Below are 21,988 nucleotides of genomic sequence, written 5' to 3'. Positions count from 1 at the left end.
CTTTCCATAAATCCAACACTTGAAGGTTAAAAAAAAAAAATAGAAAGTTCTTGCCAGGGTCAGACATCTTTCTTGCTTGTTCTCAATTTGTTTTATCTTGTTATATTTTTACATATTTATAAGCCTCTATAAATTATTTTTAGAACAAGATGGGTGGTGGGTAAATAGGCAAAATCCTTTTCTACACAATTCAGGTCATCAATTTTATTTTCAGTTTTTAAAAAATATATTAATTACTTTAAGACTTCACATTGGGAAATAATTTCAAACCTAGAAAAACATTGTAAGAATAGCCCAAAGAACTCCCACATATCCTTCACCCAGGTTTCCCAATTGTTAACATTTAACTATGTTTGCTTTGCTGTTCTCTCTCTTTCCCTCCCCACACACACATACACATATTTTTCTGAACCATCTGTAAATGAGTTGCAGATATGATACCACATTGCCCTTACATGCTTCAGTATAAATTTCCTAATGACAAGGACATTCTACATAACCACATTACAACTATCAAAATCAGGAAATTAACTTCGATACAAAACTGCCATCTAATCTACAGACCTATTCAAATTCCGCCTGTGGTTCCAATAATGCTCTTTTTAGCAAAAGGGAAAAAAAGCACATTTTTTTCCTGCTAGTCCAGGATTCAATCCAGGCATTATGTGTCTTAAGGCTCCCTCAATTGGGAAGTCCCTCAGTCTTCCCTTGTCTTTTGTGATCTTCATGATTTTGAAAGGTACTAGCCAGTTATTTTGAAAAATGTCTCTCAATTTGGGTTTGACTGTTGTTTCCTTGTGATTAAATTCAAGTTATGATAACTAGAATCTATTTAGAACTCAGGAAGATCAGCAAGGAAAAATTAAACAACCCTATCAAAAAGTGGCCAAAGGACACGAACAGAAACTTTTCAAAAGAAGACAGAATAATGGCCAACAAACATATGAAAAAATGCTCAACATCTCTAATCATCAGGGAAATGCAGATCAAAATCACAATGAGATATCACTTATCTCCAGTGAGAATGGCCTTTATCAAAAAGTCCCAAAACAATAAATGTTGGCGTGGACGCGGAGAGACAGGAACACTCATACGCTGCTGGTGGGACTGCAAACTAGTGCAACCTCTGTGGAAAGCAATATGGAGATACCTTAAACAGATAGAAGTAGACCTACCATTTGATCCAGCAATCCCATTACTGGGGATCTACCCAAAAGAACAAAAGACATTCTATAAAAAAGATACCCGCACTTGAATGTTTATAGCAGCACAATTCACAATTGCAAAGATGTAGAAACAACCCAAGTGCCCATCAGTACATGAGTGGATTAATAAAATGTGGTATATGTATACCATGGAGTCCTACTCAGCCACAAAAAACAATGGTGATCTAGCACCTCTTGTGTTTTCCTTGATAGACCTGGAACCCATTCTACTAAGTGAAGTATCCCAAGAATGGAAAAACAAGCACCACATGTACTCGCCTCAAATTGGTTTTAACTGATCAACACTTAAGTGCACATATAGGAATAACATTAATTGGGTGTCAGGGAGATGGGAGGGGGGAGGAGGGGATGGGTGTATATATACATAATCAGTGCGATGTGCACCATCTGGGGGATGGACACACTTGAAGCTCTGACTGGGGGGGGAAGGGGGAGCAAGGGAAATATACGTAACCAAACATTTGTACCCCCATAATATGTTGACATAAAAAGAAATTGCAATGATTAAAAAAAAATTCAAGCTATGCACTTTGGACAGAAATACCACAGAAGTGATACTGCATTCTCAGTGTATCATTTCAGGAGGCACATGGGGTCACTTTGTCCCATTATTAGTGATGGTAACCTTGATCCCTTGGTTAAGGTGGTATCTACCATGTTTCTCCACTGTACAGTTAGTCTTTTTGCCACTGAAATTAAAGTATTTTTTATGGAGATACTTCGAGACTATATAAATATTCCATCTTCTCATCAGACTTTCATCTACTACTTTTAGTGTTTATTGATCTTTCTAGCCTGATGGTATAATGATGGTTACCTATTGGTGACTAAGTCCATCATTCATTTTACATTTATTAGCATTCTACTGTAAAGAAAAACTTTCTTTTTTCCATCAGTGTGGACTCATGGACTCCTGTTAGTTTTAATCCATTACCATAATTATTTTGATAATCAAGTTATCTCAGATTTGGACAGTAAAGGCCCCTCCAAGCTTGCTCCTGTGTCCATTTGACAAATCTCTATCATTTTTTGAGCAGTTTTTTACTTTCTGGCACAAGGTGTCCCAGATTATAGTTTCCTTGCCCCAGCCCCTGGGATCAGCCATTTCTCCAAGGAACCCTGATTCTTTTAAATAGGGAACAACATTTAAAAACTAAGGTATGGGCACTAGGTATGATCATTGCTACTGGGGTATTATTGTTTAAAGGCCTTCTCCGAACACAGAGAAAACACATGTATGTGTATATATTTACAATGTAAATGTGTATGTGTTATACACACACAACTATATCTGTTTATCTAATAAATTAATGAGTTCAAACTATACCTCTGATTCCAATTCAATACCATAGAGTTCATTGCACTGTCCACACTATCCATACTTGTAACTATTTTCTCCCATCTGAGTACTAACCAGGCCCGACCCTGCTTTGTAGCTCCATTTTCTGAGAAACCTGGCTCCCTTTATCTCAATATAATTACAGCTTTCTCCCGTGTATAACCAATCTCCTGCCCTGCCAGCCACCACCCTAGCTGCCCTCCCCCAACCCCAGCCCCAGCCATCTCCTTGGCTCGACCCTGGTGCGCCACCAGCCCTGGCTATCTCTGTAGAAGGAAGGGAAGAGGATCTAAGTACTCATGTTTTAAATACCCCTGGTTCACACCCACCCCAACCACCACCTCCAACCTCCTTTTCTTCTGTGTTTAACTGTTCATACCTCAGGAATTTTCTTTCTTTCTTTCTTTCTTCCTTCCTTCCTTTCTTTCTTTCTTTCTTTCTTTCTTTCTTTCTTTCTTCCTTCCTTCCTTCCTTCCTTCCTTCCTTCCTTCCTTCCTTCCTTCCTTCCTTCCTTCCTTCCTTCCTTCCTTCCTTCCTTCCTTTCTTTCTTTCTTTCTTTCTTTCTTTCTTTCTTTCTTTCTTTCTTTCTTTCTCTTTCTTTCTTTCTTTCTTTTCTTTTTCTTTTTCTTTTTCTTTTTTTTTTTTGAAATAAGAGTCTCACTCTGTTGCTCAGGCTGAAGTACAGCAGTGTCATTGTAGCTCACTGCAACCTCCAACTCCTGGGCTCAAGCGATCCTCCTGCCTCAGCCTCCTGAGTAGCTGGGGCTACAGGCATGCACCACCACACCTGGCTATTTTTTCTAATTTTTGTAGAGACGGGGTCTCACTCTTGCTCAGGCTGGTCTCAAACTCCTAACCTCAAGCAATCCTCCTGCCTCAGCCTCCTGAGTACCTGGGGCTACAGGCGTGCGCCACCACACCCGGCTATTTTTTTCTAATTTTTGTAGAGATGGGGTCTTGCTCTTGCTCAGGCTGGTCTCAAACTCCTAACCTCAAGCAATCTTCCTGCCCCAGCCTCCCAGAGTGCTAGGATTACAGACGTGAGCCACCACATCCAGCCTCAGGAATTTCTTATGTTTATTAATTTAACAAGTATTTATTGAGCCCTGTGCTGGGAACTGTAAATGCAGAATAAGTTCATGCCTTCAAGGAAACCAACAGAGTGTAATAAACAGAAGTTCACTGAGCATTAGAAGCACTGATTAGAATGTGTTGGGGAGCACAAAAAGAGAGCACCCAACATAGCCTGAGTTGTGGTTCTGGAATACTTCCCAGAAGAGATAACACTGAAGCTGAATCTTGAAGGACAAACTTGGGGTGGAAGTAGGGTCAGGTAGAGGGAAATAAGATACAGGCAAGAAGAGACCAAGACACCATTACAGAAATACTAGTACTTTGCTAATATAGGAAATGAGGCTGGAGAGGAAAATAGAGGACTCCTCTGGTCTTTTGGGATTTGAGAGTCTTCAGCTTATGTAAGTGGAAGCTATGGGTACAGACGAAAACAGAGAGATCGTCTGGAGAAGGTGGTTAGGGACAAAATCTTAAAAAGCATCAACATTTAAGAGGCAGGCTGAAGAAGAGGTGGGGTGGCCCAGAAAAAGCAGCTAATAATACCAGCGAAGCTAAGGAAGGAGCAGTCCTCAAGGGTCAATTAAAATGACTGAAAATTTCCCATTGGGTCTGAAAATGCGGAGGTCCCTAAAGACTTTCGTTAGTGTACTTTTAGTGAAGTGGAAGGGGCAAAAGTTGAATTGCAGTGGCTTGAACAAACAGGAGCTTAGGAAACGGAGGCAAGGAATATAGACCATAGTCCACGTCCAACATTTTCCAACTTCCTCCTTCCATTTCTTTCCCAATGCTTGCTCAATCACAAAAGCAAACTCTCTTTGGTTTTTCCCTTCTGTGTCCTCAGCAGCTACCACTGTATCTGAAATGGAACAGTCCTTTCAGTTTTGTGGAACAATTTACCCCACACTCTAACCTATAGAGGGAGCTGAAAGAAAGTCATTCTAACCTATAAGCGGAGCCAAAAAAAATCACAGGGGAGCGTTAACCTATAGGAGAAGCTGAAAAGCAATCTCTGGGGAAAATCTCCACACACACACACACACACACACACACACACACACACACACTCTCTCTCTCTCTCTCTCTCTCTCTCTCTCTCTCTCTCTCTCTCTCTCTCTCTCTCTCTCTCTCACCTCTAGGAGGAGCACCTAGCTTTTGATCTTCCAGACGTTCCTGAGGAGAACTTGTATGAGGACTCTTCGTTCAAGAAGTACGAGCCTTGGTAATCTTTACTAATATGTACCTTCTATTTGTGGCATGTGATACTGATTATTTTATGATAGTGATATGAAGTTTTCTGTTGAAATAAATTTGGCAAATAGTATTTTTAAATGCATATATTTTAAAAATATAGCAAAGAAAAAGGGAGCTAATTTAAAGAAACATCTTAAGTAAACAATATTCTGTGTGAAAGATAGCTAGATAGGTAAATCTTTAAAAAAAAAAAAACATAAGAACTTTGATCCAGGAAAGTATTGGGTCACAGTAGTGTGTGGATCTGTCAGTAGGAAGAAGTTAAAAGCTCTCGAATCTGTATGGAATGCTCTTTTGGGGTTCCTCTTTGGATTCTCTCTTTTGGGGATTCTGTACTTTCTTCTCCTGTGAAGCATGGTAAGAGAGGTCTGGTACCTTTCTTTTGGCTTCTGAGAAGACAACCCCTCTCATCTTGAAGGTCAAGGGGAACTTGGCTGGAGCTGAGGGAAAAGGGGCCAGAAAGCACTTCAGACCTGGTTTGCTTATCTATCTCTTCTCACTAAAGGAGTGGTAAGGGCTCCAGAGCTAAGATCAGAATGCAGCCCTCAGAGAAAGAAGCTTCTAGTCTGGGTCACTGAGGCTTGCCTGCTTTGGGCAAAAGAAATTTTTAGTCTAATTCCTCTGGTGACTACAGTGAAGTCTGTGGTGAAAGCCCTATAGCTAGTGAAGTGTTTCTTTGTCTGAATCTGTCCTCCAGGCATTCATCTCCCTCTGGGATCTAGGGGTGGTGGGAGGAAGCGGGGTTGTGGCTGTTGTAGGTGGTGGGTCAAGAATTCTAGAATCTGTAAATCTGACCATGTATGTTTCCTCCTCAGAGACAAAATTAACATCCCATAGCAGTGGTTTAAAATTGTTTTCTTTTTTATTGTTTTTCTTTTTTATTCATTTTCAAATTATGAAGGAAAAAAGCTTATTATAAAAAGTTCAAACCTCATAGAAGTATGCAAAGTAAAAACAAAAAACTGCCCCCAGCCTTCTCATCCATAATGTAGTAGTTTAATTTGTTTACCTAATTATGTTTTTCTGTACATATGCAAACATATTTGTAGTAAGTACATATGCATATTTTAAAACTTTATTGGAGTGTAACATACATAGAAAAAAGTATACAGCTTGATGAATTATCACAAAGTGGATGTTCTACGGAATGGTCTATGTGACCTGGGTAATGATTACATGGGTTTATTTAGTTTGTGGTCATTCCTCCAGAGTAAATAGCTGCAAGTTGGTGTTTGAGGGGTGCTTTGAGAGTTCTGGGATGTTCTTTGTGGACCTGGGTGATGGTTACATGGATTGATTCAGTTTGTGATCATTCATAGAGTGAATGACTGGAAATGGGCATTAGACAGTGCTTCAAGAGTTCTGGAATGGTCTATGTTGAGCTAGGTGATGGTTTATGGGTTCATTTATTATTATTTTTTCTTTCATCTATTTTCTGTGAGATATGGGTTCATTTTTAGCAACTGTATAGTATTCCCTTATATGGACATTCCATAATTTAATCCTCAATCAATGATCATTTAGGTTCTTTATAATTTATTAGTATACTCAAGTAAACGTTCTTATACATTTATGTTTGCTTCTCTAAGTATTTCTTCAGGAGAGATTCTTAGAAGTGATAAATTGCTGGATCAAAAGGTATGTGCATTTTATTATTTTCCTTTTGGAAAGGTTAGACAAGTTCAGTGGAAAAAGGACGTATGGGGAAAAGTCAATCTTCCTCCTATCTTTGACCCCCACTCCGGTCAGATCCTTTCTCAGAAGCAAACAGTATTATCAGCTTTGGGCGAGTTCTCACAGAGATAGTCTGTTGCATGTGCATTTACATACTTTCATAGGCATCCCTTAAAGCCACACCTCCACCCCAATAACATTGTATCAATTTGTAATCTCACCAATAGGGTATGAGAGTTGCCATTCCCTCCTAGAGATGATTCAAGGGTTCCGCAAAGATTTGAGTAAAAAGAAACATTTTTCATTTCATTGTAAACATATTCATGTGTTTCAAAATTCAAAAGGTAAAAAGTTCTCCCTCCCACCTTCATCCCCCAGCACCATAGCTCCTCTCCCCAAAGCAATTGGGTTTTCAATTTCTTGTGCATCCTCACAGAGAAAGTTTGTATATGCAAACAAATATATTTATATATTCTTTTTTCCAAAATTTTACACAAATGGCAGCATATTTTTATGAGCTATTACTGGGTAACCTCCCCCTCCTTTTCCCATCAAAAACCTGAGGGACTTAAAACAATTGTTCTTTTTTTTCTCATGAGTCTTTGGGTAAGCTGGACACATCTATTGTTCAGGGCCAGGATAAACTGATCTAGGTTGGTTTAGAATGACTTAAGCTGAGATTGTTTAGCTCTACTCCATAGGATCTCTCACCCTCCAGCAGCCTAGTCTGGGCTCCTTCTCACTGTGGTGTGAGGATTCCACAAGAACAGAAGCACACAAGGCTCCTGAAGGCCTAGACTTGGCCCTGGAACAACATAATTTCTGTCCTATTCTGTTGACCAAAGCAAGCCACAGGCTAGCTAGCCCAGATTCAAGGGATGTGAGGGGCTGCAAAGTCATATTGCAAGTGGTGTGGGTTTAGGGAGGGCAAGAACTGGGGCTACTTATTCTGTCGAACACAATACTAAAGGTATTGTTCTGTACTTTACCTTTTTTTCCCTGATACTATATCTTGGAAATGATTTCATATTAGTCCACAAAGAGCTTTTTTGTTTTTTTATTCCATTTCATTTTGCTAGTACCCTGTTGAAGGAAATTGATATTGCTCCTAATATTTTGCTATATCTAACAGTGCTGCAATGAATAACACTGAACATATGTCAGATAAATTCCTAGAAATGGAATTACTAGGTCAAAGAATATGTGTATTTATAATTTGATAGATATTTCCAAATTTAATTCAATTTTCAAGAATTTTTTATTGTAAAAAATGTCAAACATAAACCAGGCATGGTGGCTCATGCCTGTAATCCCAGCACTTTGGGAAGCCAAGGCTGGAGGATCACTTGAGGCCAGGAGTTAGAGACCAGCGGGCAACATAGCAAGACCCTGTCTCTACAAAAAAATTCAAAAATTATCTGGGTGTGGTGGTGCACACCTATAGCCCTAGATACTCAGGAGGCTGAGGTGGAAGGATTGCTTGAGCCCAGGAGTTTGAGGCTGCAGTGAGCTATGATCACATCACTGCACTCCAGCCTGGGCAACAAAGCAAGACTCTGTCTCTAAAAGAAAAAAAGTCAAACCTACAAAAAAGTTGAAAGAATAGTAGAATGAATACCCGAATATCATTCACCGAGATTAAACACTTGTTAACATTTTGTCACATTTGTTCTCTATTTTTATATTTATACATTTAAACACAATATATATCATGTACACATATATGCATATTTTATGAACCATTTGAAATTAAGGTAGAGATGTCAAAATACTTTTTCAGCCTATATTGCCTAAAAACAAGGATGTTTGCAGATGTTTGCCTACATAATCACAATTTTGTTAGTATGCCTAAGAAATTTAAGATTGACAAAATAATATTATTTAATTCACATTCCATATTCAAATTGCCCCAATAATTTCCTTTAGAGTTTCTTTATTCAAGCTAGGATTCAAAATTCAGGATCAAATGTCATACAGTTTTGTCTTGTCATGTCTCTAGTATTCTTTCATATAGAACAGTCTCCCACTTTTTTTTCATCTTTCATGAAATATTCATTTTGAAGAATTCAGGCTAGTTGTCTTGTATCATGTCCTGCAATTTGGATTTGTCAGATTTTTTCCTCATGATTATATTTAAGTTAAACATTTTAGGCAAGAATACCACACAGGTGGTTTCCATTGCATCACATCAGGAGGTACACAATGTCAGTTTGTCGCATTGATGATGCCAAGTTGGATCACTTGGTCAAGGTAGTGTTCTCCAGATTTCTCCATTGTAAAGGTACCTTTCCCCTTTTTGTAATTAATATTAAATCAATATTAGAAAAGTGTGATCATGTAAATGTCCTGTTCTCCAACAACTGCAACTTGATAGTTTTAGCATCCATTATGATCCCTACCAGAGTCAGTTTTTAAGATAGTGGCTTCAAAGTTATGTTTTCCTAATTGTCATTCCTTCCATATTTATTGGCTAACATTCTTCTATAAAGAAATTTGACCCCCTTCTTTTTGCATATCACTTCAAATTCTTTTTAAAAAGTTATTCGATGTATTATATAACCTGTTACCATTATTGTAATGCATGAATAGGCAGATCAACAGAACAACCCATAAAGTCCAGAAATAGACCCAAGTATATATGAAAATTTAGGCCGGGCACGGTGGCTCACGCCTGTAATCCTAGCACTCTGGGAGGCCGAGGTGAGCAGATTGTTTGAGCTCAGGAGTTCGAGACCAGCCTGAGCAAGAGCGAGACCTCATCTCTACTAAAAATAGAAAGAAATTATATGGACAGCTAAAAATATATATAGAAAAAATTAGCCGGCCATGGTGGCACATGCCTGTAGTCCCAGCTACTTGGAAGGCTGAGACACGAGGATCGCTTGAGCCCAGGAGTTTGAGGTTGCCGTGAGCTAGGCTGACGCCACGGCACTCTAGCCTGGGCAACAGAGTGAGACTCTGTCTCAAAAAAAAAAAAAAAAAAAAGAAAGAAAGAAAGGAAGAAAATTTAATGTCTAATAAACATGGTATACCCAAATCACTGGGGCAAAGATGGACTTTTTAATAAATGCTGTTGGGATAACTGGATAACCATTTGAATAAAAAGATAGTTTGGTCCCATACTTCACATCATACCCTATAATAAACTCTAAAAGGTTCCAAATGTATAAAATAAAACCATACAAGTACTAGAAGAAAATTTGGATTAATTTCTTTATAATCTGGGTGTGGAGAAAGACTTTCTATGTATTACTCCAAATCCAAATGCTATTAAAAAGATGGATATTTTCAACTACATAAAAGTTAAACTCTTTTGCATGGAAAAAACACATAAGCAAAGTCAAAAGAAAGACGGCAAAACTGGAAGAAAATACTTATAATGTGTATCTTAAATAAAGGGCTAATATCCCCAATATATAAAGAACTCTTAAACATCTAGAGAAAAAAAGGCTAAAAATCTCAAGAGGAAAATGGGCAAAAACATGAATATACAGTTCACAGAAGAAAATATACAAATGCACCTTAAATGTATGAAAAGATATTCGACTTCACATATAGTAAGAGAGATGCAAATATGTTTAAAATAGTCAACGTGACCATCTGGATCACTTGGGGAAGAGGGGCAAAGCCAGGTTATGTTAAATTCTCCCGTTGGGCACTCCTGGATCTCCCTGGGCTTCCCCTTTTATGACACTCATCTTATTTGTAATTATAGTATGTGTTTAATGTCTGCCTTTCATACTAGATTACCAGGTAAGGATAGTGACCAACATTATTTTGTTCACACTAGTATTCCTAGCTCCATGCACAAAGTAAATGCTCAATTAACATTTGTTGAATGAACAAACTGTAGAGTCCTTATACTATCAATGAGGCCTGCCACTTAATTGTTGAATGAATGAATGAATAAAGTGGAGGCAAGAAGCAGCATCTAAATTCATGTTTTCTTTAGTTCCCTCTTCCCGCTTCTCTTTCAATTCTTGTCCAGTTTCCATGGCAAAATCTCTCTCCTATTTTTTTTCCTCCTTAATTTCCATCTTGTTTCTGTTTGTTAGCTACAGTAAAACTTTCAGCATGGCCCATGCCCATAAAATTCATGCCTAGATCAAAAATAATAAAATTTGCAAATTTTCAAAAGAAATTAGATGTTAGCATCTAAAGTATTAATACTTGGAAATGTCCTGCTTTCTTATCTTTCTAAGATTCTTTTCTCATCCACCAAAATAAGAAAACTGAGATATAACTGATCATTAAAGTCATTCCAACATTTATCTTATTCCTAAAACTGTTTCCTATGATTTCATTGCAAACCTACAGTATTTTAGCTTTACTTTTGTGAATTAACTTGAAACTCTAACCACTGTAACTTTGTCTCTTTAAGAAAAAGCATTCTAGGCACCAAATAAGTAAATATATCAATAAATGTTTAAAATGTAATGCACTTGTAAATTGGTAGACTGCATGGTGTGCCTGTTGATTAAATTTGTTAATAAGCCCTCAAGCAATTGCCCTTTTTTTTCCCCCTGCCACTAGAAATCCTTGATATATTTTTCTATCACATCTAATTTTCAACACGGAGAATAAAGCCTTCCTTATATGTTGATTTTTACCTTAGAAGTTGAATGAGTCACTTGATTTTTACAAGCCCAGAAAAACAGGCTTTCCTCCAGACAGTCATTGTAAAGGAGCCTCTTGGTAGTAGATCCTGTTTTCTCTAATACTGTAATTATAGATTGATCCAATAAATGTTGCTTTGAAATTTTGCTCAGTTGAAAGGCACTAAAGAAAAATCATATGTATTAGAGTAGAGCAGCTTGAATCTCCTATAACTCTGTTTTATCCCTATCTTTGTGAATATTGAGGAGTTTTGATAGCTTGAGCAGTACTGTCCAGTGGAATATTTAGCAGCAGTTTATTACAGAAAAGCACCGGTTATAGGTTTTTTTTTTTTAAAAAAAAGCTTTGATGAATGTGAATACAAATTGAATTGGGACAACAAAAGGTTTGGGGTTAAAATTTAGCTAAGCAACCTTTCAATAACTTATTGTAAAAGCATTTTATGCCCATTGGAGAATATATAAAAAGTAATGGAAAATAGAAAATAGAAAAAGTTTAAAGTGAAAATAAAAATCACTGTAATTACACCAGGCAGAGATAGCTATGTGTTTGTAGGGTTTTCTACATAATTGAGCTCATTTTTTATATACAATATTTTAGTCTATGAAAGCACTTAAACATTGAGAGTGTTTTTTTAAATAAATACTTTGTCATCCGGGGTATTTAAGTTTTATGGTCTAGCACACTATTGTGATGAATGGTTTGAGAATCCTGAGTGTAGAAATCAATTCACAGAAGTCCTGCTTCAATTACCTGCAGATGTCAGTGTGGATCTGAGTGTGACTCAACAGTTTGTTACAGGACGTGGTAGGACAGTTGAAGTTCAGTTGTGAACCATTTGCTTATTAAACAAACACCAGTTTCATTTGGATGAGAAATATGAGCTGTTAGGACCATAAGTCTCTGAAATTTCTTTTTACAAAATTTAAATAAGCATGGCTATATTCTCTAGTTACACAGTTCACAGAAGATTATACTGTCTTATTCCCACCCCCTGATTGTTTGACCAGCCTTTCTTAGATTAGCAATAGTGCTGGAGAAGTGGGAGTTGAAGTTGTTGGGCTTATTAAATTTGACTACAACACAGATGGCAAGTCTGAGGGATATGTTACAAGCTGCGCTGGTTTACTTTCTGCTGTTATCTTGTGTTTAAACACAAAGTTTAAAACTGATGATTCCAACTCTAAAAGAACATCATCTTTGTCATTGCTTCTGACTCTCCCTTTCTGTTCTTTTTCTTTTTTTTTCTTTACTTTTCTTTTCTTTTCAGGTTATGGTATCAGAATCTTCCTTTCTTTTCTACATGATTCCCTTTTTTCCCAACTTGATAACAGAAAAAAATCGGAGTGTTTATTAGGCTAGGGAGCTGTCAGAGAGACTTGCAATGGCTCATTATGTCAAAACACCGTTCTTTCTTGAGCCACAACACAAATCTACCATCTGTTTCATAAGCTCGCAAGCTTCCTCTCAACTATAATTTGCTATATATATATTGGTACATAAATTGTTGGTAGCTTATGTTTACCTAGCAACAGAATCTGTTTGGCAGGAGACTGTGGGAAAGGAGGCTTTGTGGAAGTGGATTTTCTCTTTCTTTCTTTCTTTTTTTTAAAGAAAGCAGTTTCTTCATCTACAAATTTTCTTTAAGTGCAAAAAAGGCAGATGCACTGGCTCAGACAATCTGCTTTTAAACCAGCTTAGCCCAAATTGCCTAGGAAATGCTAATTTGGGGGTTATTTATGCTACTTTAATTATCTTGTGTATAACTGAATGTCCTCTTTTAAATTTGTTTTTCTTTTATAAACAAACTCCATACAAATCACTATAGAAAAACTGCTTTGACCTTGTAGCTGTCAAAGATCACTGAGTTTTGGGACTGCCCACATCTGTCCAGTGTAAATTTCTCCTGTTTTCTCAGTGCTCTTAGTGTCACTTCTGGGTTTTGAATGTTGAATTTACATTTTGAGAACATTAATCAGAGCCTGGTAGTCTTTAAGTTAAATATAATCAAATCAAGCATCCTGCATGGTGTTGTCTGCATTACTTTAATTTTCACTTAGCCGAATGAGCTGTGTATTTCAACCTACCCACTTTCTTAGCTTTCTAATCAGCAGAGCAATGTGTCTGCTAAATAAAAAAGCCAAGGGGAAATAAAGTTCTGACTTCCCTTCACTTTAGTTATAGGCATCATAGACTGGGAAAGGTTAGAGTGTTTTTTATGCATTCATTTTGAGAAAGGAAGGAGAGTGCTGTCCTGTCAACTTTCTTCATGTAACACCAAGGTGTAATTTGCTGCGGGCTTATTGCATGACATTGCCTTTGTGAAAGTGACTGGTTTTCCATCCTGATCTACAGCAATTGTGTAGTTCTCGATGAAGAGGCAATGCAGAGGTTACTAACCCACTCCCCCGTCCAAAAAAAAAAAAAAAAGGAAAAAGAAATGAAAAGGAAAAGGAAAAATAACTTCTATATCATCCTTGTGACTTTGAAGCTAGTCTTAAGAAAAGACTATGGCAGAATTATTATATAGACAAAGTTCCTTTGGCCAGAGCCAGCCCGTCTTTGATTTGTTGTCCATTTCTGCCCCCTTGAGTCCCCAACTCTTCACATGCCCAGAGCTGTCCTCATAATGCAGCCTCTGAGGAAAGAATTGATCTGACTTCTTCCAGAGTCAGACTGCTCCAACAGCACTGCAAGGGACATAGGAATTAACTGGGATGGGGAGACAGGTGTCTCTGCATCACTGGGGACAGGCATTGATAACACAAACATTTATTCTTGATGCTCTTCCAGTAATGTAGGTGAGAAATTAGTAGCTTGAGTGTGAGATTGAAACCTGTTTTCATAGAGCAGATTGCTAAAGGCCAGTGAGAGAAGATGAGCTCACAAGAAAAATGCTGGCAGAAGAGGAGCAGAGGACTGGGCTTTCGGAACAGGAGGGAGATACAGAATGAGGGGTCCTGGAGGAGTGAATGATCAAGGAAGGACACTTATCGTCTCATTTAACCAACATTTCTTGAGCAATGGGGATGTGTCAGGGATAAGAGGTGGAGGGAACAGGTTAGAGGGGAGAAATTTTAGGAGGCCAATGACTAAAAAAAAAAAAAAAAAAAGTGGTGGAGGATACCCCAGAAGTCTTTGATGGCTTCGTTTGTGTCAAGAAGGTACAGAAGTAAGATTGTAGAGGACCAAAAAAGAATGCAGCATTCATTCTAAAAATTTGACAGCACTCTACAGACTGGTAGATAGAAGGGTAGGAGGGTAGGAGTAGTTGTTGACATTGCTGTTGTTGATGATAATTATGTAGTTGTCTGCCTGAAATTGAAGGGACTATGGGGATAGGAAAGAAATCAGAGGACCCTACTGAGAAGTGCCATCCAGTAGAATTTTCTGTGATGATGGGAATGTTGTACATTTGTGCTGTCCTGTATAGTGGTACATGTGGCTACTGAGTACTTGAAATGTGGCTAGTGCAATGGAGAAATTGAGTTTTTAGTTTTATTTAATTTTAATTCATTTGTATTTAAGTAGCCACACACTGCCAGTGGCTACCATCTAGTACAGTACAGGTTTAGAGGGAGAGGATAAATATGGGAGTGTGAAAGTGGGAAGCAATGAATTCTAGAGCAGTGTGGGAGGCAATAACTTACAGAGTATTCAGAGGAAACCTTCATCTGATGAGAGATGCTTTCATATCTCCCATAGTTAAGGGAGTTCAGACCCATAGCTTCAACTTTTTCTATAACCTAATTGTCAAGCTCATCTACTAAGAATGAGAGAGTTGGAAAGAAGACGATTTGGGGGCCTGAGAAAAAACATTGGAATATTTGCAGATTAAGGCATATAAGGAAGAACTGGGCAGCGATGGGGGCACAGCTGCAGTTGACAGCATAAATTTGTGGTGGGCCAAGTCTAAGGGGCTCAACAAGGGCCACATTTGTGCTGGGCCAAATGCATGCAATGCCATATAAGGTTCTTTCTGAAATAAGAAACAAAATAAAAGGATCTGGAAAAAGGTTATTGTTATACAGTGTAAGCTTAGAAAGTTATGTTGAAGTGTATCCCAGCAGCTCTGCTACTCTACCTTAAACATTTCCTGGTAAATTCCGTTGTTTTTTTTTTCCTGGTGAATTTAAGCCTTGATAGTATAAAATATATTTGAAGGAATCTCACTAGACAGGTTGGGCCCCTTCTGCCTGGGTGGTGTTTGGTTAGGGTTATCTGCAAGATTCCATTGCTTGCTCTCCTCTTGTTCTCAAAGCCAAGGAGTTTGGGGCAGCTCACAGCCCCCATCTCTGGAGATGAGGGTAGGAGTGTTTGGGGGCCCTCCTTATAGCTACGAAAATTACAGCACTGTGTAAACCCATTGCTATTTAATTAATACCCTTTCCAGATGTTCCGGGGGGGGAGCAGAGGCAGGAGATGCTTATTGCAATATAGATCCTATTTGTGGCAAAGAAGAAAAATTAAAGGAATGAGCAGATAGGAATGGAAACTGATCAGATAGGATTTTTCTGTTTGTTAACATCAAAAGAATTATGAACCAGAGAGTTTGTTATTTTAAAGTCCAGGTATTAGATAGCAGTTTAAAATCTTGATTTTTTAAAAATAGAAATATCTCACCAGGCTCAAAATTTTAACTTCAGAAAAAAGTGCACACCCAGCCTAGGCAACATAGCGAGACCGTGTCTCTATAAAATAAGTAAGTAAGTAAATAAATAAAATTAGTCAGCTGTGATGGTGCATGCCTGTAGTCTCAGCTACTCAGGAGGCTGAGGCAGGAGGATCACTTGAGCCCAGGAGACTGAAGTTACAGTCAGCTATGATGACACCATTGCACTCTAGCCTGGGTGAGAGAGAGAGACTCTGTACCCGAATGTTTATAGCAGCACAATTCGCAATTGCAAAGATGTGGAAACAACCCAAATGCCCATCAATTCATGAGTGGATTAGTAAATTGTGGTATATGTATACCATGGAGTATTACTCAGATATAATAAATAACGGTGATATTGAATCCCTTTTGTTCTCCTGGAGAGAGTTGGAACCCATTCTATTAAGTGAAGTATCCCAAGAATGGAAAAACAAGCACCACATGTACTCACCAGCAAATTGGTTTCCCTGATCATCACCTAAGTGCACATTTGGGAATAACACCAATTGGGTATTGGGCTGAGGTGGGGGGTGGGGGGAGGGGATGGGTGTATATCCACATGATGAGTGCATTGCTCACTGTCTGGGGAATGGACACGCTTGAAGCTCTGACTCGGGGGGGATGGGCGGGACATGGGCAATATATATAACCTGAACTTTTGTACCCCCATAATAAGCTGAAATAAAAAAAAGAAAGAAATTAAAAGAAATAAAAAGAAAAAAGTGCACACTTTGTCTAAGTAGTCAATCCTGTGGATATTTCCATGTAAGTCTTTGATTCTTATTTTCATTGCAGCCTAACACTCTTGGAAGAGGCTGATTTGTGTCAAAACCCCATGAGGATGAGTAACCCTGATTAGAACTTTTCCTTTAACTTTAAGATTTAAACTGAATACAATGTGTCTCATTTAATATTAATGTTCCAGTGGCCTGAAAGTGGCGACACAACTTCTCCATTCTCTGTACTTCCAGCTAGGGCTTTAAAGAGAAATAAAACAGATGTTGGATCCTCAAGTTGCCAGTATCAGACCTAGGTAATTGCCTTGCCAGTCATTTCATCATCTGCTATAAGATATCAAGACATTCTTCCCCCCGCCTGCCAATTTAAGCCCTGATACCAGAGTAATTCAACCTGCCTGAGTAACCACAGTAGTTATGACCAAATTAAGTTGCCAACAATGAGGATAAAACCACTGAAAGTAGAACCTGACTGTAAAAGCCAGAAAGAGAAACTCAAATTTTAGAATTTCAATCTGTTCATCCCAGCATTTGTTAAATATCTTCCAAGGACCTTTAACGGTGGTGGTGAGGTGGAGAGAGGACAGGAGATTCAAAAGCAATATGAGGTATGAATGTGGCCCTCAAAGATTTGTACTCTAGCTGGGGTAACAGATCTGAAGCTTCTAACAATTAGAAGGATTATTAGAACCAATCCCCTTAAAGATAAAGTAGACATGTGATAGCATGGAAAGAACTCAGGACTAATGTATTTGAAGCCAGTTTTGTCACTAGTTGACTGGATCATCTTGGCCTTAAACTCTCTAAGTCCTCAGTTTGTTTTCCTATAAAATGGAGATGGTGCTACCTGCCAAGCTAGCTTTTCCAGGGGGCTTCTTGCCTGGGGTGGGAAGCCATAACTGGATAATTTCTAAAGTCCTTTCCCACTCTTAAGAGTCTATGATTTTATGATAGTAAATGAGAAAGTGCTTTGAAAAATGTTAAGTGGTGTAAAATGTAACATTTATGTCATTATCATCATTATAAATGCCTCTTTTGGGTTCCCAGAGGCTGATGTTCTCTCTACATCTGCTAATGGGCCCACCCCACAGCAAGTTTCCTGACTTCCAGGCCATGGTTCTCTTCCTGACCCCATAATGTCTCTTTTAAAAATTAATAAGCTGAGTGACCAGCAGAGAATTTCCCAAGGAGGTCCCTGCTATTTCCCCACTCCCACAGACATTTATTTTCTCTTCCTTGGCAGAGTGCAAACTTCACTACAGGCCACTGAACAAAATAATGTCGTTTTTTAAAATCATTAAGCTGAGTGACCAGGCAACTTGAAATATAGCAGGGTGTTTCCCAGGGAGGTCAGGTCACCACTACCCCCACCCCCCTCCATGCTATCTCCCCTTCCCCATCAGAATGCAAACTGCCATATAAACCACTGGGCATGTGCTCTTTTGGCCTCCTGGATAGGCCAATGTTAGCCACAGGAAGCAAGCAACTAAACAGGCCAATCTTGGTGCAGATTGGCCATGGGTTAATGAGAGGTTTCATTTAACTCTAGTTGGTCGGTGGTGTTCCACCCCACCTCTCCCAGAGTATGTCATTGTCCCGAACGAAAAGGCCCAAGGGCAGTGCTTAGAAATGAGTTTAAGCTGTTATACATCAACTAAGGATAAAGTCCTCTGTACTGTAGCCCTTACAGCCTATTCTATACCATTCCTACTTACTTAGCATATACTGCCTTGGGTTGTTTATAGTTTTTCCGAAGCATATGGCACGTATCCCTTACTGAAACCCTTATAGCCCCTTGACCATTGAGCACAATGTTCTGTACACAATATGCACATGATTTGCAAAACAAATTCCAAGTAATGTAGAAAATACGATCTTTTGAAGTATTTACAGTCCGAAAGAAATTATACTGATACTAATCCAAGAAACTTGGAAGTTTCTTCACACCCACCCTTTCACCTCAAATAAGGCAGATTGGTTTAACAGCCCACCATGGCTTCTGAACATTAATGTATAGTTACTTCTGGCAGTCTTGATGCTGGGATCTATGAGTGGAGTTTGGGCATTAGTTAGCTTTGCCAATGACTGTGATATATCATCTATAATATATGATACGTGATATAGCCAGTGGAGCCAAACAAGTCATTTGGAAAGTGAGTTATTGGCTTTCTGGACAGAAAAGGTGTTGGGTCAAGTCCAAAAACAGCATTGAATTTTCCTACTCTGTAAGCAGCAAGAAAAATGAGGGCCAAGGTGACCACAATCCTATCTAGCCTCTACATCGGCATTGACCAAGATGTTTTTAAAGTCCTTGATGTTAACTCCAGAAAGGCAGTAAAAATGGACCAAAACCAGAGAGATGTAAAGGGTGCCTTCCTGTCTCTCAGGACAATTAGGCAGCCAGCCAGCCTGGCCAGCTGAGTGAGAACAAGGCAACCTGCCCAGGGAGACAAAGCAGAGGTCAGGCAAGGAACCGAAACTATTCTGCAAGAGGGGTGGGAGTTTTGAAAAATTAAAAACAGGTCAAGGAGGAAGCCAATGATGGGAACTGAAGCCTAAGCCCTTTGCTTGTACACCCTCCAGAACAGGGTGTCACACTGAGCTCTGCAAGTGGTCGGGCTTTGCCTGTGTCGATGTGTTATGTCCTCAACCTTGGCTTGGGTGAATCTTCGATTCTCAGACTGATTCTCTTTAAATTCAACAAAAACAGTAGAGGAGTGGGGAGAGGAACAGATTGTAGGGCCTCCTTACCTCCCTCTGAAACTGAATCTAGTGTTTTTTTAACCCAGTACCTTCAAACAAAGGGAGAGCATGTTAGCTTCCTTCTGGGAAAGGAAGGACCCAGGCTCACTGTAGTTTGGGTCATGCTTGCTACTGAGGCATTAATCAGGGTCCTGACAAAGCTGGAGAGGGCTGGTTTCCTCTTCATGTATAGAATCATAAAGGGGGCCCAATATTAAAACAAAAGGTCAAGGAAACCTCTCCCAAAGATCCTATCAACTGCAGTTATGGACCAAAGAGTCTGGCCAGAAAGCAATGCCCATTTTAGAAAAGGACCCTGTTTTTCCAGGCAGTGACATTCCTGTTACTCCGGATATAACTATAGTTCCAAAGAGGTCACTGGGGTAGACTTTAAATTCAACTGGTTTTCAGAGAGTGGCCAATTATTCTTGGTAGAGTTATTTTTCATTATGTCTAACATTAAGGAGTACACTTAAGATGGTGGCCATTGCGGCTTGGTATCCCACCCTCCATTTGACCTCTTTCACATTGTTTAGCAAAAATAGAGTTTTGGGGATTTCTTCCAGCTCCAGGGGGTGGAGCATGATTAGTCTGAGCCAATCTTGGTAATGCCACGTTCCTGGATGTTTCAGATATGCCTACAAAGATTGGTTTGGGAATGGGCATGTGACCCAGTTCATATTAATGACAGATGAAGGAAAGTTTGCTGTGGGCTTCCTCATTGTTAAGAAAGAGGTCTCTATCCCTCCACATGTTGTCATACATGGATGTGAGGTCTGAAACTGTTGCAGACATCTCACTGAAGCTTGAAGATAAAGTCGACTCAGGGAGGAGGTCAGGATAATGATCTCCTCCCTGGGAAAAGGAGCAGAGAAAAGGAGCTGGGGCTACAGTATTATGTCAGGCCTGAAGCCACCTGCCTCTGGACTTCCAGTTTTGTGAGTGAAAAGCTTTCTTATTTTAGGGTGTAGATGGTGACAAGAGAGGCTGGCTGGTCACTGAGACAGGAACATCCCCCAGATCATCCAGCAGGGACTCTGGGGGACTGGTACACACAAACGAGACTCAGAAGAGATGATATTCCAGAACACCAGTTTATTCATTGATGAGGAGGATGTGTCTTTCCAGGGCCTGAAATTCTTTTGTCTTCTAACTTCCAATCCCAATATCAAGGTATCTAAGAGAACCCATGTTGGTAATGCTAATAGCAACAATAGCAAATAATAATAATAATAATGATAATGAAGAGCTTGGTTTGCCTAAAGTCATATAGCTAATAAATAGCAGAGCACAGAGAGTCTACAGATAGGCTCTGATCTATCTGAGTCCAAAGCCCAAACTCTTAACTAGCAATTTATCTAGCCTTTAGTGGCAATCAAGAGGTCATTATGATTAACAAAAACAATAGCAGACTTTGACTGAGCTCCTGTTATGTGGCTGACCCCGTGCTGAGCACTCCATATGTATTACTTAATTGAATCTCACTATCCCCACTATCCTCAGTGGGGATAGGCATTATTATAATTCCCATTTTACAGCAGTGGCAACTGAGGCTCGGAGAAGTAAAGTCAGTCCCCAAGGCCACATGGATAATAAGTGGTGAGGTCACACAGTATGATTCTTGGGTACCCACTATTCTTTATGGAATCATAGCCAAAGAAGGGAGAGAAGAATAGTACCTGGGTTGTTTCCTCTGTTCCCATCTGAAATACACCTTTCTGACAGCCCAAAGAACGTAGGTCTGCTTCCTTAAACAATGTTGTACACTTACCGACGACTTCTTACAATCCAGATGTCTTTATTCAGTATTCATGCTCAGTTACCAAAAACTTTTGTCACAGTCATATCAAGATAACTGATTCTGTATTGGTTAGGCTTTTAAATTGATTCCTTCTGGTTGAGCTTTTCGAAACCATTCTCAGTCTTTTGCTGATTTTGCAATAGTACACTATTCTTCATAGCACCAACAGTTACAGTTTTTCTGGTTAACATCAGTTTCAGAGAATGACATTGGCCCGTCTTGATCCTACATCCCAGGAGTCTACCTTCTTTGTACCCTGTAGACCTCTCCTTAGTGTTTTCAGAATTTTTGTGGTGTTGAATTGTCCATTTCTGCCTGGGCCAAACATTGTTGCAGTAAATTATATTTCTTTTGGTGCTTTACTACGTCTTTATTTTCTAATTATAATAAATCGTTTTAATTGTTTTATGTTTGGAGGTCTTCTCTCCCCCAACAAAATGGCAAGCTTCTTGCAGGCATTGACTTTGTTTTCTGCTTCCTACGCATTCCCCACAGCACCGAACAGAATGTTGAGCACATAGTAAGCATTCAGTGAATGCTGATGGAATTGAATTATGAACTATTGTCTCATGTTCAGTCTTTCCCCAAGGGCTTTCGGTTAGAACATTTGGCCGGAATGTCATACAGACAAAACTGAATTAGGAAAAAAACATGCAATATATGTTAGAGTCAAGGTTTCAGGCTCAGAATTTCGCATTACCTAATGTTTTGACTTCTTTTCAAGTCAGTTAGTTATTATCTGGCCCCACAAACATTGGCTTTCTTCTTATATCTTCTAGGTAGGAATTTTCTTCTCTTTGTCCCCTAATTTCACGTTTTTCCCTCTCAAACAAATCCTTGAGCATGGTTTTTCTTCTTACTGAAGAAGTCACT

The 21,988-nt window shown here is 39.1% G+C and overlaps 1 protein-coding gene across 1 annotated transcript in view; it reads left to right on the top strand.

Annotated features, from left to right (window-relative positions):
* The first annotated feature begins 4,819 nt into the window (after positions 1 to 4,819).
* PLAC1 (placenta enriched 1) overlaps positions 4,820 to 21,988 on the top strand; it is a 173,887-nt gene continuing 156,718 nt past the window's right edge. Inside the window, exon 1 of the mRNA XM_045538338.1 lies at positions 4,820 to 4,858. The gene's annotated coding sequence lies outside the window, so the exon portion shown is untranslated. The remainder of the gene's footprint in view (positions 4,859 to 21,988) is intronic.

This window comes from Lemur catta, chromosome X (assembly GCF_020740605.2).
Source record: "Lemur catta isolate mLemCat1 chromosome X, mLemCat1.pri, whole genome shotgun sequence".
NCBI classification, from domain to species: Eukaryota; Metazoa; Chordata; class Mammalia; order Primates; family Lemuridae; genus Lemur; species Lemur catta.
Note: the sequence above shows the minus strand (reverse complement) of the source record. Positions and strands in the feature narration are given on the sequence as shown.